At 42.5% G+C, this 15862-nt stretch overlaps 1 long non-coding RNA gene across 1 annotated transcript; it reads left to right on the top strand.

The window, feature by feature from the left end:
* The first annotated feature begins 1437 nt into the window (after nt 1–1437).
* Nucleotides 1438–3876, top strand: LOC109141670 (uncharacterized). The gene is made up of 4 exons (XR_003462096.1): nt 1438–1746; nt 2272–2409; nt 2501–2669; nt 3158–3876. It is a non-coding gene; the product is annotated as an uncharacterized LOC109141670 (long non-coding RNA).
* Nucleotides 3877–15862: the final 11986 nt, after the last annotated feature.

Raw genomic sequence — 15862 nt, 5'->3', positions numbered from 1 at the left:
GAGAGTCCCCGACGGTGCTTAGCACTGGAATAAAGTGCAGCGGTGAGAGTGACATTTTCTGTTAGCTGCTGCTACTCATATGCTGAACGGATTAGCTATATGAAGATATACTGTGGTGAACTGTTGCATTAAGCTTGTTGCACTGTGAGCACTCGGCACCTTAGCCTGTGCACTTAATACACTAAATAAAAAGTTGATCAGCCATTTTGTCTATATGTGTGATTGAAGGGAATGTTTTGAGATTTATGTTTCTAATACCGAGTTAAAGAGGGGAATAAGTTTGTTATTTTCTAATACAAATTGTAATGTGAAGGAATTTTCTTCTTTCAGTTGTGAGTTAGGGGTTCATTTCATGATCCTTATTACAGAAACTCATTATGATAAATAAATGAATATGTTTTGCTCATGATTTAAATCACAATTTATGATATGTTATTGTTTTGAATTATTATCCAATGATTCATGAGAGGATACTTGATTTCTAGATTTGAAGTTATTGAGCTTTAGTGTAATGCAAGGCCAGTGTTCTAAAAATTAGGATTATACTGGGGTGCAGATGTCTTAACTCATACAGATAGTGTGTGTCTGTCCTGTTCTTTGTATGTCTCGCATACCTCCCTTAGTTGGCCTCTGATTTACTGAGGCTGGTAGGGAGAGGCAATTATAAATTAGTGGTACAAGGACAGGAGAGACAGGCTAGGGAAGTACCATGTGGATATAAAATATAGTGCTCATTATTGAGCAGTAAACCAACTAAACCCACCAAACATCGGACGTCGGAGAGACGTGCAGATCATGTCAGTATTGGGTCGGTCCGTCGAAGACCACACCTAAACGTCGGTACGACGTGCAAATTAGGTCAGATATTTGACGTCTATATTGGACCTTTTTAGACGTCGTAGCGACGTTACAAATTTGGACGTCATCTGAAGACCACATCTAGACTTTAATTTGACGTACAAAATAGATCCAAGATTTAGACGTCATTATTGGACCTCTTTTAGACGTTAATATGACGTCCACATTTGTACCTCATCTGGACGTCTGCTAAGGACCACATCTAGACGTTAATTGACGTACAAAATAGATCCAAGATTTAGACGTCATTATTGGACCTCTTTTAGATGTTAATATGACGTCCACATTTGAACCTCATCTGGACGTCTGTTAATAGAATGTAATTTTGACACCTGAAATGCACATGTGTATCTAATCAACATGGGTACGGGCTAGTATTAACTAAAATATGTTTAATGATCACCATATTTGATTTTGTAAAAGTTTGTATTTGATTTTGTATGGATTTCAAAAAAGGAGATGAAAGACACATGATATAAATAAACATGGACACAAAAGGTGATGCCTTGGGAGTATTATATTATATTTTATAATAGTTAATTAGGAAAAATTTAATTTTTACTGGTTTTCTCCAGAAAATATACATTGCCCTGCTGTAATAAAAATCGTGTAGTACTTTTAACAGTAAAATACTACTACTACTAATAATAATAATTTATTTGGTTTAATAAACGTCACGTCATTCACATTCAGGTGTTCTGCCTGTAAGTACACCTGACAGAGTTGAGAAGTGCGTGCACATGCGCATTGGAAATCTGCCGGTACTTTGGAGGCGGCGGATTTGAACGGGCCAATCAGCACACTGCATCTGAGGACCAGTCGGACTCTGATTTTGTACAGAGAGACTTCTCATCCACCCTTATCCATCAGAGCTGCTCTCTTTCTCAGGTATGGAAATATTGCAGAACATTTCAGAAAGCGAATAGTTTAAATTGCACTCAGTTAATTGAAAGGAGATTTAAGGTGAAAAAAAGAGAGAAAAAAACGTTGTTTTTGCTGTATGCAAACCGTGGCGTTTAAGATGTATTCATGTAACGTATGTGCAGAAACAGTTAAATCTGTTAAAGCATTTGTTCTCCATTGCAAACTGCATAGCAATGAACTGAGGTGTATGTTCAAGTGTGTTGCAGCTAGTTGCAAGCAGGTGTGTACTGGTTATGCAGCATTAAAAGCGCACTTCTATTGTCATCATAATAGCATGCCAACAGTTACTCTGGACAGATTAAAATGCACAGTTTCACTTTGTGAACAGCAGTGTGAGGGGATAAAAGCTTTGGGTGTTCACTTGAAGGAGCATATAGTAGAGGGGCGCCAAGTAACTTGCCCTGTGAGAGGGTGCACCCGTGTGTTGAGTGTAAAATCTTCCTTTACCTCTCACATGTCGAGAAAACATAAAAATTGTTTGTGAAACAGGTAATGAAGATGCTCAGAGTGCTGCAAGTGCTACCACACAAGAATCCAGTGTGCCAGATGCAGAAGACACAGTCACAGGCGGACCAAAAGAGGTTGAGATGGAGGCTGTGCCAGCAACAACCTGCCTTATTGTGTGTGGTATGTCTGAACCAAGTTTACAATGTAGTTAAATGGTTGACACAGATGCACAGATCTGTAATATATATTTGTTAATGTTGTTTATTCTCAGGGTCCTCTTGCTTCACTGCTGACTGCTTCATGTTGAGCATTGATCAGAAGATTGTCAACGACCACATCACTGCCTTCCCCTGTGCCATCTGCCTCATGTTTGGCAGTTACTATTGCTTCAATATACACTGCCCAGTGGGACTGCGATCAACACTGGAGTTCCTCCGGAGGTAATTCATAGATACATACATACATACACACATACATACTATATTGACCAGCAAGATAAAGAAAATATTCACCATATAGATTCTAATGTTATTAGATACAGAAATAGAATAAATACAAAAGACATTTGAAATCGAAATAAAAATTGTGCCAAATATAAATGTACATAATTGAAACAGTGCCAATACAAACTGCAAATGTTTTGTGTTATTGTTTCTATGCTGTCGCTGAGCAGTGTTATAGTGTATATTTTTTATGGTCACGGGGACAGAAGAGTTCTTCAGTCTGTTTGTGCAGCAGGATAGGGGCAAAAGCCTGTCACTGAACACACTCCTCTGTCTGGTGAACGTTCTGTGTAAAGTGTCATCCTCTCTGCCACAGAGTCCAGCTCTGTGTCCACCACGAAGCTGGATCTTGTGGTATCTTTCTGTTAAGATATTTAAAAACATATTAGACCCTGTAATATTTATCCTTTCTTCTTTCCTTCAAGGTGTTTCTTTTCAATAAATCCGGAGAGAGGAACGAAAGTTGAGCACAGCAAAAGGAGGATGTCTTTGCTGTGAACCCAGGAGTCCTCACACTCATCGCTGACCTTGCAGACCATGAGTGGACTTGAGTGGACCATACTTCGTGAGTCATGTGATGTGAGGTGTAATGTTGTTGTAATGTTGCAGTATGTATGAGTGTACACAGTGTAAGATGTGTACATTTTTTCCATCTTCATGTACAGCCTTGCAAATGAGGTGAGGTGGTTGTTTATGTTGGAGACTTTTTTTTATATGTGTGTATATATAAATAGCAGATAACACTGATAACACAAACAAAAAGCAGGGTTCTGGTTTTATGCTGCACCACTGTCACGGCTTAATGAACCTGTGGTGATTTTACTGTTACAAGTTAAAAGATCTGAACAGCAAGAACAGTCAGTAGCATTTTAGCTTTTACTTATTATTTCAGAAAAGATACAGTGCTGCCCACATCTGTTAGAAAGTTCTTATTACTGTGCATTTATGTCAATTTCATGTAGCATGTTCTGTGTATTCGGTGTGTACACAGTGTTGTGATAAGTTTGTACAGCCTCACAAGTGTTCATTAAATGAAAAATTACAATGAAAAAGTTTGGTTTTTGGATGTTTTATGTACAATGTGCTTATAGTTTCCCATGTTTTCACCATTAGACAAAAATGGTAACTTATTGTTTTTCTGCTCTAATCGATTGACAATTTTACCAAGTAAATTTGCACATTTAAATTTACAGTTAATCCTTTTGTATTTCATGGCACAAACTGTAATTTTCTTTAATGTTTTAATGTTAATTTTTAAGCAAAACAGGGGTAAAAACCTGTAGTTTTACAGAACATTATGGATTCAAACACAATAACCGTAAAATCAGTAATGCTGGTGCTCTTTTGACAGTGTAGTGTTTTACAATGTAGACCACGTACAAAAAAAGACGTCATAAAAACTTCGACCTGATTTCGACGTCGAGAAATGACGTTAAATATACGTCATTTCAACGTCTCATTGCACAGTGGGAAGGAATGTTATGACGTTATCTGTATCAGTGGGGAGGTGTCAGAGACAGCCCATTTTTGAACAATGTATAAGAACCTATTGATAGTGCTCCTCAGGGAGCCTTTTCTCTGTAACCCTCTTGTGTCTTGCACTGTTAAACGCTCCTTCTTGTACAAGAATATTAAATTCAACTTAAACTTTGAATCAAGTCCTCTTTATTTAAGGGTTCTTCTTAAAAATTCTTGTAACAGCCAGAATGTTAAAGGTAACATTGTCATTATACTTTAATGTTTTTTTTGTACAACCATTAGATTGTTTACTTAAAGGTCCTGTTTATTAAATTAAACAGGTCAGGTCTTTTGGAGACCCCTAGTCTCCATAGGAACATCCAGTCTGTTGGAGAGGATCCAGAGCCCTGAATTGAGTGATTCAGGATCATTCTGTGATTCATAGATGGCGAGCCTCTCCTAAAAAACCTGAATTGACTTTTCGTCGCTAACTACAACTGGTGGTAGGGCCAACCTGGTTAGTAGGATTGATACACACCCAAAAGAGTTAGCACATGACTCTGATGGTCAGGCCCTTCACTGATCCACTACAGTTCGCCTACCAGCCCCAGCTGGGACTTGAGGACGGCATTATCTACCTGCTGAACAGAGGCTACACTCATCTGGACAACCCGGCGAGCACTGTGAGAATCATGTTCTTTGACTTCTCCAGTGCTTTTAACACCATCCCTCCGACTCTACTGGGTGAGAAGATGACTGCAATGCAGGTGGAGGCCCCCATTGTGTCCTGGATTGTTGACTACCTGATGGGCAGACTACAGTACATACGCCTACAGAACTGTGTCCGATAGGGTGGTCAGTAACACTGGGGACCCACAGGGGACTGTTCTCTCTCCCTTCCTCTTCACCCTTTTCACCTCAGATTTAAACTATTGCACCGAATCCTGCCACCTTCAGAAGTTCTCTGATGACTCAGAAATAGTTGGTTGTATTGAAAAGGGTGATGATTGTGAATACAGGACTGTTGTGGGCAACTTTGTCACCTGGACTGAGCTGAACCATCTGCAACTCAATGTGACAAAGACGAAGGAACTAATAGTGGATCTGAGGAGGTGACCCCCGTTTCCATCCGGGGGTCACTGTGGATAGTGTTGAGGTGTATAAGTACCTGGGGGTGTACTTGAATAAAAAATTGGACTGGACTAGAAACACAGAGGCCGTCTACAGGCCCTCTTTTTCCTAAGGAGGGTGAGGTCCTTTGACATCTGCCAGACAATGCTGAGGATGTTTTATGAGTCTGTTTTGGCCAGTGCGATCTTCTTTGCTGTCCCATGCTGGGGCAGTGGGCTGAAGATCGCAGACACCAACAAACTGGTCAGGAGAGCTGGTGATGTCGTGGGGGTGGAGCTGGACACTCTGACAACTGTGGCAGAGAGGAGGATGCTGTCCAAACTTCATTTATGTATTTATATATTTATATTTATTCGTAATTGATGATTACTTGTTTTACTTATACTGGAGTATTATAACTAAAATAATTTCCTCCTGGGATTATTAAAGTATTTCTGATTCTGATTGTGATCACTCTATTAGAGGAGCATTTGGATTGAACACAAACAGAACCGTACCGGTACTAAGAAAAAACAAGACTCATTACAGTGGTCCCTCGTTTATCGCGGGGGATACGTTCTAAAAATAACCCGCAATAAACGAAATCCGCGAAGTAAGTTTTACAATTATTATACATGTTTTAAGGGCGTAAAACCCCTAAGCACACACTTTTATACACCTTTTTACACGCATTTTGTACAGTACTCCCTTAAACAGGACGCAGAACATTGGCGGTTCTCCCTTAGCCAATTTCGGATGCAGAACACAATGCGCGTTCATACTGTACAGTACGCTGTAAAAAAAAAAACATGCAAAATTACACTGAAAAAAATCCGCGAAAAGTGAACCGCGCTATAGCGAGGGACGACTGTATTTTAAAGGGGCCATTTTATTTTCTTATTATTTTTCATATCAATGTTTATATAAATGTTGTAAACTTTTGTTGTGCAGTACTCACTAAATGAGTTTACTTTTGCAATTCACTTCATGGTTGGTGTTGTTCATTGTTTGGCTGTTCAGGTCTATGGTAATTGAGCTCTTTCCGAACCTAGCCATTCAGTGTATCTACTATAAGTGGGTTACACACACACACACAGACACATTGCATGACATTGCATTAAAGTTATGGAGGGTTAGAGTTAAAGTTCTGGAAATGGGCATGTGTGCATGCCGATAAGACCCAATGTTGTAGAAAAAAAAATATAACAATAAAATCTAAAAAAAAACAACCAATGAGAGAAAGGAGGTATTTCTGGTCTTCTCCCCTCATGAAGTCATTGAGTTTTAGAGTTAAAATTAAAGTTAAAAGGAATGTTCTGGATGGCGGGAAACTCAGTTGTGGAAACAACCTCAGCTAACATCTGGTGTTGTAGAGATGCAAGCTAACCCCCTGAAATGGCTGAAATAAAGTAATAAACGTAAACGGGTGTCTGGTGTTCATTTTCTGGGTTTAAAAGCGCATCTTACAGTCACACAAACACACGCAGATAAGACCTTCAGTTGTAAGAATATCCTGGAAATGGCGGGAAACTCAGTTGTGAAAACAGCCTCAGACATCCTAACTTTTTCCTCATCTCCAAACTTACATATATAGATTTTCTAGGCGGGGCGACCCTCCTGCAGGGTGTTAGAACCCTGCCTGCATCCGGCTATCTATTAGATGGTGATGCAGGGGACACTCCGAGCACTCCTCCATCAATGAGTCGTCCTCGTGTGAACCGTCTGCGATAGGACGACGCAGCCGCCCTACTTACATGATTGAGAGATCATGAGATTCTGCCGGCACTACAAGTGGAGCATCGGGTAAGTCGCAAGAACTTTCTAAAAAAGTTTTAAAAAACTATTTCGTTTGGATTTCAATGATGTTTTATACAGAGCCCGGGCCTTCAGTTTCTCCTCTCGGGAGTCCTGTGTCAGAGCTACCTAGGCCAAAAAAAAAAACTACGCCCGTCATCAAGGTAGGCATTGATTTCGAAATATAAAATGATCTTTTTGTCGTCTCTTAATTGTCTTGTGAATTAAAATATATTTTTTTGGTTCCCAGATGTGGAACAAAGGAGCTGTGTGACCCAAACCGCGGACCCTGAAGCACGGACCTGTGGGACTCAAACCGCGGACCCGGAAGCACAGAGCTGTGCGACCCAAACCGCAGAGCCGGAAGTGCAGCTTGACATCAGAGACACAGCGAGGGAAGGAGTCGACTCACACCCACTGACTGCGGATGATTGGGAAAGCTGCAAAGGTTTGAGCTGATTTATCAAATTATCTCCTCTGCGGTTGGTCTCATTGGGAAAAAGCCCTAATAGTGTGGTGTGACATTTAAAATAAACTGTTTATGGATGAAGAAACCTTTTTTGAGTCCTTTGGTCTGTCTAATTTAGAGTTTATGGTTGAGCAATTGAATCAAATCTCCCCACCTCTTCCTGTAGATGTAGCTGTTTCTAATGTAGGTGAACCGTCATCTTTGACTGCTAATAACTATTTCCCACCATTAGAAGACACTCTGCTGCGTCTGAATCAAAACCCATCTTCCTCCGATGTTGAAAATTATCATCCTTTAGAACTGGCACTCCAACAGATTGACCAAACCCCATCCTCCTCACTCTCCTCCTGCTCACAGTCACATGAAAACCAAGTTCCCCCTCCTTCTCCTCCTCCTACCTCACCCACTCCTTCATTTCAATCGGCTTAATTTCAAACTCCAAATTTAGAGGAAGTCCATGTCCAGCATGGTGGTGGAAACATGAGAGGTCAGGCTGATTCACCCCCCAGGCCGTCCACCTCTTCCAACATGGCGACCGTGTCCTGCGACCGGTTCAACAATCTGGAGCTGAGACGAGTGTTCACCGTTCCCACTGCCAGAAACATACCGGATCTTGCACAGTTTTATGATGATGTGATGTTGATTCTTAGAGAAATGGCTGGCGCTGTCAGAGCACAGGTTGGGCGTAATGATGTAATACAGCTAAAGCTGATTAGTGAGAATGTTAAGAATCATGTCTCTGTGGTTGTTGAGGATGAGCATGGTGATGCTACCCTACCTGCTTTTGAGGGCTTGCTGGAACGCTTGGATCAATCTAATGCTGAGATAGCATCAGATGCTAGGTTAGGATTAGTGGTTCAGGTTGTGCATGATCCTAGAGGCGGTGTGAAACGCAAGTTGGAAAAAACTTTTGACTGTGAAATAATACGAATTAAAAGACAACATCTGTACATTGCGGAACAGGAATGATCACCTCTGCTTTGCCATCAACTTGGCCCATGTAAACGATCCCCTAATCACTGATAATCAGGCCTTAGAACAAGGGAGAGAGTTTCAGAGACTCACCGGTCTGAGCTATCAGACCACCATCACCTTTACTGACGTGTGCAAATTTGAAAAAATTCTGAACCGCAAAATTGTTATTTTTTACAGAAGTCCAGATCAGCAGCCACACTCTCACTTTGAGACAGCTTTCTCCGACAGATCCAATCCTCTGTTTCTCTTTTTGTTCCAGAACCATTATTACGGTATAAAAAATCTGAAAGCCTTTCTCGGGGTTCCGTATGTCTGTTATTACTGCTACAAAAGCTACATGAAACCCTACGCCCACAGAGCCTAGAGAAAGACCTTTGGGTGAAACACATAGCAGTATATTATGCGATACAATCAAAAGATGTCAGAGTTGTGTGGATATAGATGTACAGCACAAACACACTAGCTATTCAAGTAATCACAATGCTTAAAGAATGTATAAAGAAGCAAATGAATGTAACAGTAAGAAGTGTGCCACTCAGCAGGGACACATACTCATGCTGACCACTTCTATTTTTTCTACTGGCTATTTCAGGAATGTCTCAGAAAGGTTTGCACAGACAGTGCAAAAGGACTGCACCCTTAGAAGGGGAAACATCCTATTTTAAGCAGCTAAAGACTTCAAAGAAATATAACCATATAGGGCAGCCACGTATAGAACAGGAAGAGAGGAGTGACGTCAGTGGACAGGTGTAGAATAGTATAAGAAGACTGAAGGCTGCTTCAGGGACTCTTCAGATCTTACTTGGCTTTTTGCTGTAACAGATATATTTTCTGTGGTAGGATCTCCAAAAGCTTTTGTTATAATTGAATAAATACTTTGAACGAATCCACGTCTTCTGAGTGCTCATCTTGCATCAACCAATTCTGGGAGGTGAATTAAGATTGCTTCAACAGTTTTGGGGGCTCATCCGGGATGCAGGAAGAGCTGGTTTTGGCTTAAAGGACGACACACAAGCGAGACAGGACTAGAGTTGTCACGATACCAAAATGAGTAACCACGATACTATACCAGACAAAGTATCGCGGTTCCGGGTATTATCGCGATACTGCGGCCTTTTATTATTATTATTATTTTTATAAACTGCAATGTATTTGTACAAGTTAGTTTGAAACAACGACGTTTGTTTTTTAAGCAAAATTAGTGTTGCCACTGACGAAGACGCCACGGCAGACTCGCTGCTCGGGCCCGGTGCTTCTGCCACGGTGAGTGAGAACTTTAGCTTGTTGTTTGTTTTGAAGCGAGTTTCTATCGGAGCTGTCTTCGCGGAGTTCGTTCTTGCCGGCAGAAACACACGAACAGCCAATCAGCTAACAGACGGGCGGACCCAGCGTGCGGAAACAGCATCATATCCCTGGACGTCACCAGTAACAGGCAAACAGCCAATCATTCAGCAGCTGTGACGTTCGGTTGCGGTTCCATGTTGGTTTGTTTACAAAGGAGTAGCATGCAGTGAGAAGCCAGGAGGAGGGCAGAGGCGGCCGCTATGTAGCGGAGACTGGCACCGGTAGCATAGTAATCCATGGTAGTACCGTCGCGTAAAATTTCTAGTATAGTAGCGACGGTTATGATTTGGCACCGCGGGGTACCGTGTATACCGTGGGTATCGTGCAACTCTAGACAGGACACAGACCGGTCTAAATAAGGTGAGCAGAAGCTTGTTTAACTCGAATTCTGCATATTGAAAATACCAAATTAAGTGTCCTGTATCTGTTAGTGTGAAGTCTCTAAATTTAAAGCATGTGATCATTGCAAAGTTGGTAAACGACCAGAAATAACTAAGTTTTGAGTAAAAGAAGTGTGAAATACCTCAATTGGCAAAAGAGATAAATAACAGACTGCCTTGGTCGTGGCGGACAAGGCCGTCAGCGGACGCGAGGATGGTGCCCTGAGTTGGCGGCTGGGTTTGAGGCCCGGGGAGTTCAAGGCCCCCGAATTCTACTGGGTTTGAGGCCCTCGAAGCAGGTACTTCGTAAATTCTACTGGGTTAGAGGCCCTCGGAGTTGATCTCCGTAAATTCTGTGAAAGTCTGTTGGGTTAGAGTCCCTTTGGGTTAGAGTCCCATAAAGATCGCCACAAAGGCTGGGTTAGAGTCCCGTGAGGTATAATTAAATTGTAAATGTGTTTTAAATGCTCTGCTGAAAATTATGTGTTGAAGTATTATGTTAAATGTTGTGTTAAATTGCAAATGTTGCTGTATCCTTGATGTTTAACTGTCTGTTTGTGTTTTGTGAGGGAAATTAAGTGTATAAAACATATAACTTTGAAGTGTCTTCAGTAAGAGTCATATAGAGCAGTGTCTTGACAAAAAAAACAGACAGAGGAAACCTTTGCGGTGTGAACGTAATCTGTCTAGGCCACGGAAACCTTTGCGGTGTGAACAGAAGTGGCCATTTTTGTCACAAAGGTCAGTTGCTCTGGTGTATGCCATATAAACTGGCTGCTCTGACTCTACCACTGAATACGACTGGTTGTTTGGGGCTATTCCATACAAACCAGCTGGCTTCAAAGTTTAGCTAGGACTAGTAGGATAGTCTAGAATGAAAGGTGAATTTGAAAGGTGAACAAATCATATTATTATTATTATTATAATATAACGATGGCTACGGCCAGAGTTATAGAGAGAAAAGATAAGGAGGCTAGGTTAAGCAATGTGAAGGAACAGCTAGAACAGCTAGTCAAATATAAGGGAAAGATCAAGATCGACTGGGATAGTCTGAGCTGGCAGTCTGGTAGCAGAGCGTTGAACATTTGAATAAGGACGAAGGGAAGCCATCACGCCAACATAAGGTAAGACCAGACTCACAACCTGCATCTCCACCTCCATATGCCCCTCCTAGTGCACTGCTCACGGTGGGTATTTATCCCACCATACAGCTTACAGAGGGTAAGCTACACATTGACGATGACCCAGACTCACACTGGACTGGATCTCAACAAGGAAGTGACGCTGACACCACGTCAACCAAAAATAGACCTATAGAATGTACACCTCGGAAGCCAGAAGAGCCTGAGACTGACAAAGACGATCCCTTTGCACAACGCAGACGTACACGAGATTGAACAACAGGCCCAAATCCAACTAACAGACAGAGATGTATAGTAACGAAGTGGAACTACTTAAGTACTGTACTTAAGTACTAAAATGCAGTATCTGTACTTTTTTGGAGTATTATTTTTCCCCAACTTCTACTTTTCCGGCACTACATATTTTTGATGGATTTAATACTTTTACTCCGATACATCTTTCATGTGCTGAATTGTTACTCGTTACTACTGTAGCGTCCAGCCGGACACATGATGAATGCAACCTCGCTCGTGCGCCGTACGTCATACACCTGACTCACCCAGGCGCGCTCTCTCACCTGCTCCCCCGCCCCCTCGCTCTCGCATTCATTCAGACGCATTCACAGACCATGGGAAATCATAGAAATCTACCATGAACATTGTAACACTGTAACATTAGAAGTTGTGCCTTAATAAATATTTGAAATAATATAAACAACAGTACTTGTACTTTTACTTGTACTTTTACTTTCAGTACTTGAGTAGCATTTTTTTACATACTTCTACTTGCAATACTTAAGTACAAAACATTTTGAATACTTTAGTACTGTTACTTAAGTATGGTGTTTAACGAACACTTTAGCTTCTACTTAAGTCTTTTTTTTTTTTGATATAGCACTTGTACTTCTACTCCACTCCTTTACTTCAGTACTTTATACATCTCTGCTAACAGACGATAGCACGCCGTTCACGCGGGTTAGCACGCGAGTAGGGAGAGAAATGAGAGAGAAGTACCCCCTCCCTAATGCAGCAGTTATGCTGCACACAGGCTGTCATCCAGGAAAGGCAGGGGCACAGAGAGAGTGGTATAGACAGGCCATTTTAGAGGGTGTTCCAGAGGAAGTATGAAGAGTAATCCGGACATGCTAGGCTGTGAGTCACATGTGTGGGAAAAACATCTTATACACCACCTATCTAGAGCACAAGACACACATGAGGGCGAGTAAGACACAATTAAAGATTTACAGCTGTTGAGGATGCAGATACTTGAGGCGAAACAAAAAGTAAATGAAAAACAAGACAAACCACACACTAAGGTGATGGTAGCCACTGAGCCGCCAGGGACTCCTGATCTTTATCCTGTTCCTTTGGGTGCCACAACCATCTCAGCAGTTTGCACGGGGAGGTGGGGCCGGACCAATGAGAGGTAGAGGCATGTGGAGAAGGGGTCGAGGAAGGGGCGGGTCACTAAGGGGAGCGCCAGGAGGAGACCGCTGTTACTACTGTAAGGGGCAAGGACACTGGGCACGTGATTGTCCCTACCTGCATTGCAGGGAAGATCCGGGCAACCCAAACCCGGCAGGACGTAAACGGGGACAAGATGGTCTGCCTCTGAATACTGGGTTCACCCCACATGAACTCCAGACGGGGAGGGCTTTCCCCGGACCATACTCTAAGTTACCTCTTATGGGAAGTGATGATTAATATCTAATCTCTAAAGCTTACTTCCATGAACTACAGGGCTTGGTGTCAGTATTTTCCAAGCAGGTGAAGGCCCAGCAGGAGAGTGCCACGAAGACAGCACCTCCAGAAGCAGAGTGGGTTTTGTTGAGAGTCATCAAACGAAAGTGGTCCGAACCGCGCTGGACAGGGCCATTCCAGGTCACGGAGAGGACCTCCCACGCCGTGCGTCTGAAGGGCAAAGGCGACACCTGGTTCCATAGGAGCCAGTGTGCCGTGGCTGAGGAACCACAACGTTCCCTAACTAAGGTCCAGAAGGATCTTCAAGCTGAGAGCACTGAGCCGGCTGGCTCAGAAATAGATCCCACCAGCACAGGGGCAGAATAATCCCCGGGTGGTGATCAGGGCACCATGGCGTCTCAGCGCCATGCAAGGCAAGGCATCGGGTTTCTCTGATCAGACCAAGGGTCATTTCCCCTCACGGTTTCAGTTCAGAGAAGAATCTGCAGTATATCGGAGCTTATCCTCCGCCGCGTGATTATGGTGTGGAACGTATGACCCCTGCTCAGCAGCAGAGGTGAATCAGGTTACGCTTTGAGAGGAAAGCTCGGCTGTACTGTGAAAATGATGTTGACTTCCGCATGCATGAAGGTGTTTCTCACAAAATTCCTCCCATCCAAAACCCTGGCCATACCTTCGCCAGATAACTACAGGTGCTAGACCAAAACTGCTACTCCTACGCCTCCATTCAGTGGCTGGAGTGGGTAGCACGCAGCAATAATGTTTTTATCCAGCATGCGTTAAATAAGGGGGAGAAACAGGTAAGACCGTACTTTGTTGACAGTTATGCCAAAATAGACGGTGTTGCTTATGCTTGGGAGTTTCTGGAGTGCTTTTACCACAGTTGCCCGTCTTGTTTTAACCCCCACGACACTTGCCCTCTGAGGAGAGTCCCCTTTGAGGAGCTGTATGCGGCTAGTGAGGAGAAAATGCGTGCATTGAAATCTGTTTACGGTGTTCAGATGGTGTCATGTGGGAGCATGAATGGTCGGCTTTGACAAATGTGCATGCGGGTATAAAAGCTTTTCTCTGGAGTTTCCTCCCTCCTGAACTTCTGTGCCCCCGCGCCACTCTCTTTGGTGGTAGCGCTGTGAGGCTGAGGTACACAGCTGGGCCTAACGAGACCGTGCACTATGTAGATGTCACTTCTCTGTATCCATATGTGAACTGTAATTTTTCCTATCCGCTAGGTTACCCCCCCTACTTTGGGTTCATCAAAGCCACCATCCACCCTCCTAGAGGGCTCTTGTTCCCTGTGTTACCTTACAAAACATCTAGAGGTAAATTGGTGTTCACCCTCTGTCGTACCTGCGCTGAAATCAGCAATCAGACGGGTCCATGTAGACATGACGAGCAGGCCAGAGCATTGACGGTAGTGTGGGTCAGCGTTGAAGTGAACAAGGCTCTTGAAGTTGGTTTTAGAGTAGGTAAGATCATTGAAGTGTGGCACTTTGACAGGAGTAGCGACTCCATTTTTGTCGGCTACATGCACATCTTCCTGAAAGGTAAGCAGGAAGCTTCAGGCTACCCACCTGAGGCCAGTGATCAGGAAAGCAGAGAAAGTACATCAGGGACTATGAGCTGCATCAAGGCGTGAAATAGGAGGAGAGAAACAAACAATCAGACAGACAAAACAAACAAACAAACAAAAAAACAACAAACAAAAAAATACATTAATTTAAAAAAAAAATGTCACACCTTGCTAACATGGAGGAAGTTAATTTTGATCTCAGACTTGCAGCACCCTTTTCATGTATGATTGTGGGTCCCAGTGGGAGTGGGAAAACATATTTTGTAAAAAGTGTTATTGAAAATTGTGAACATGTAAATAAATGGTGTACCTGAAAATATTGTGTGGATTTATACTTCTGTTCTTCTTATGTATGCTGAACTGCAAAAAAAATAAATAAAAAGATTAAGTTTGTTGAAGGATTATTTTTCAAGCCTCCGACCATCCTGAAGTGGTAAAAAGTTTTACTCACTATAGACATCATAGAATGATTGTGTTTATGTTGACGCAAAATGTATTTCACAGAGGTAAACACCGCCGTACCATGAGTTTGAACAGTAATTATCTGGTGTTGTTTAAAAACCTCGGGACAAATGACAGATGAATATATTGGCGCATCAAATCTTCCTCTCACAAAAAGCCTTCTTTTTAGAGAGTTTTGAAGATGCCACCAAAGACCCCCACGGGTATTTATTTGTCGATCTCACACCTTCCTGTCCAGAACTGTACAGGCTGAGGACGGGTATACTGCCTCTACAGTGGCCGGTCGTATATGTTCCCAGAACAAAGTAAGTCTCATCATCATCATCATCAGCAGCAGCAGCAGCAGCATGTCTGCACGTATAAGAAGAAATGCACCCCTACTTAAAGCTCTGTACCACGCCACGCCTCGTAAACGTAAAGACATTCTTGCCCACTCTTCCCCGGACTTTCTCCAAGCTCTGTGTGAGATTGCTCTGAATCTTTATAAGGCAACATTTCACTGTCTTCTCCTCAATACAAAAAACTGAAAAGCCGGCGAAAAATTTTCAGACTGCTGGCTGATAAAAAGACGGGTTTAATTCAGAAACGCAGAACCTTGATGAAACAGTCGGGAGGTTTTTATTTTACCTTTGTTTTCGGCTGCGGTGCCCATCCTCAGAAATCTTATAGGTGGACTTAATAGAAGGTAAAAAATAAATTCATAAAAAAAGACATGGCTCTGAGAACGTCGCAAAAAATGTTTCTTG

This window comes from Larimichthys crocea, unplaced genomic scaffold (genome assembly GCF_000972845.2).
Source record: "Larimichthys crocea isolate SSNF unplaced genomic scaffold, L_crocea_2.0 scaffold642, whole genome shotgun sequence".
NCBI classification, from domain to species: domain Eukaryota; kingdom Metazoa; phylum Chordata; class Actinopteri; family Sciaenidae; genus Larimichthys; species Larimichthys crocea.
The sequence above is the reverse complement of the archived record's forward strand: the minus strand, read 5'-3'. Positions and strand labels throughout refer to the sequence as shown.